Consider the following 2,975-nt stretch of genomic DNA (forward strand, 5'->3'; position numbering starts at 1 on the left):
GTTTTCAATCATGGTACTTTTTGTGGACTAACTCCATGATTAAGTAATTGCGAATTATTGGAATGATACTTTTAGACATAATTGCAATTACTAGAGCCTAATTGTATATGTCTGATTGGTCCCTCCACTTGCTCAACAAAAGCTCGATGGAACTGCATTTGAATCAAAAGAAAATTCTACGACTTTGGAAATAATTTAAATGATTCGATTTATTCGATATGAAATTAAATTAGGTGGTCATGAGAATTGTTCAACTAGAGAATTTGACTAAAGAATTTTCTTGAAAAATTAATTTGGAAAATCTAAGTGATTTTTGGAAAAATTAATTTTGATCAAGTATAATTAAATTAATCAAATTAATTAAAATTAATATGATATTTTTGGAAATTAATTTTCAAGTCAGACAATTGGCTCAATGGGTAATTTAACTTGAAAATTAGACCTGGGATTGTAAATTGGGTCTGGGAGCCCAAAAACTGATATCAAGACCCAAAAACTAGTTGAACCGTGTCACATCCCATTTTTCAATTAATCATATAAGAGTGATATTGTCATCTCCTATGTTTTAAATTAATTGCGCAATAGTGAAAACAAGGAAGTGTTGTGGCTTAGTGGTAAGAAGCTCATTAACTACCCTAGAGGTCTGGATGTAAATTATACGAGAATTTGGAATTGATTACTGCGATTGAATTGAACTTACTGGCTATTGGCAAAATTAGGGATGAAAGTAACGACGATTTGCTAAACCGATAAAAACACAACAAAATGGGGAATGATTTGATTCAGGAAATGAAATAATTATCAAAAATGGAGAAAATTATTATGGAAAGTAAAGGGAAGAAAAGAAAATAGGAGGATATATAAAGATTAGGGGGAAACAATTCTCTTTAGATTGGGAAAGGAAACAAAATTCTAATATGACTAGGAAAAATAGATTAAATAAGCTAGGTTTAACAAATTTTAGAGAGGATGTACAGTAAATTACCCATTTTACCGGAAAATGAGGGAGAGTGAAATGACTTGAACTTGGAAAAGCAAGGAGAAAATGCACAAGCTTAACCATTTGAGCTACTATTTACTTTTATTTATTTTCCACTTCATTTAATATATACTCTAGAGTAATTTTCATCCTAGTTTGCTGAAAATAAAAGGAAAAGAAATGGGAGAGGAGTGGGTAGACTAAGTCATTCATTGATTATTTATTTCATCTAACCCTATATATTTTGGGGTGTGACAATAACACAACCAAGTTCTTGTTTTGAAAAAAAAATTAAAACTTTGGTTTTCCTTAAACCTATTTTCCGTTGTCTTTTCTAACACGATCATCCAACAATTTGACCCCAAATCATTGTATGTTGGCCCATTTGAGTTTGATTTTTGTTCATGTTGATTTGTAAGCTTTTAATATGTTGGATAATATGTTTTAAACTCTTAATTGATTGATTATGTTTGTTATAAGTTCATTTTGGATCTCTCAAATTAAAAATTAAAAATGTGATGCTCTATATTCGATTGTAGTTTGAGTTGGATGTAGAGTGTTATAGGTACTCCAAAACATCAAAGCTTACTTAATGAAATTAGGTGTAAGTATCGGTACATGAAACTCTAGCATTGGTACTTATGTGGTTGTTTGTGCATTTGGGCCTCCAAATGACGTTTAAAGCCCATTTTTGGTTTGATTTTCTCTTGTACTAATCATGTATGCCTATATTTTTTATTTGAATGAGTAAATGCATGTCTAATCAAGAAAAACTTTGAATGATATGTCTATGACTATAAAACGCTAGAACGAATGATTAGGGCTACTCCAGCGACTTAATGTGGCATCTCTCATAGAATCATGTTATTACCTTCCTTTCGCATAATCATACTCTCAAATTTAGTCTATTGGAGTTTATTTTTTTAGGTTTTCACTTAAGATAATTGACTAACCATACTTTTAAAAGTAATTGGTGACAACTCTAATTATGATTTCCATATCTAACATCATCATGACTTTATTGCATATTCAAATCCAAATAGAATTTTGTGATGATATAGGTAATATATAAATTTCAGGACAAAACCAATAATTTTATGGCAAAATTAATACACTGATCTTACCTCATTGCTGACTACTTTATGAGAAAGAGTAAATACTTTTACAATGTAATTGTATATAAATATTCCATAATAATATTTGGTTACACACGATACCACTTTAGATACTTGTAGCTTTTCTTGTAATGTAATCTTTTTTATTTTTTAAATTTACAAGCTTTCCCCAATTTATATCCTATTAAATTTAACATCCCACTAAAAATAAAAATCATGCATCAACAAAGTCATATTCAACCATGTTCGAGATTCATAAAATTAAAATTTTAAAAAGTAAATAGCTATATAAGATCTTATCGATTATATATATCTAATTTCAGTCCAATAAAATATTCAAAGCATGCTTGTTGAACTCCAATTACCATAAAATATAAAACAATACATTCATGTTATCTACTCAAATAAAAGAAAACACACTTCTATTACTTCGACAACTTAGCTTTGATGCCACCTGTACAAAAATTAAATATTATTCATCAAGAAAACAACTTCAATTAACTCTCTCGTTTTCCGGTTATTGTTAATCACGGTGCAATAATTATCTTTTACTCTCATTCATATCATATATAGGTAGCTTTCCAAAAGACATCGAAAAATCATTTGAAACATAAGAATTTGTTCAACCTTGAAATATTTTGTGAATGAGAATAATGTTCTACATATCTCGTACATTATTTTCGGTTTCTGTCATCTTCATCGTTGGTTTTATAATATTTGTTACTAAAAAAACAACAATCTCAAACAATTACATGTAAAAATTACCAACATGTAAAAGATTTTAATAATATTAATTAGAATGTTACTTGCGTTTTGAAATTAAAAAAAAAAAAGAGTTGAATAAATAGTTTTATACATTATGGTCACAAAATAGAAAACAA

The sequence above is a fragment of the Gossypium hirsutum genome, chromosome D07, assembly GCF_007990345.1.
Source record: "Gossypium hirsutum isolate 1008001.06 chromosome D07, Gossypium_hirsutum_v2.1, whole genome shotgun sequence".
Lineage (NCBI taxonomy): Eukaryota > Viridiplantae > Streptophyta > Magnoliopsida > Malvales > Malvaceae > Gossypium > Gossypium hirsutum.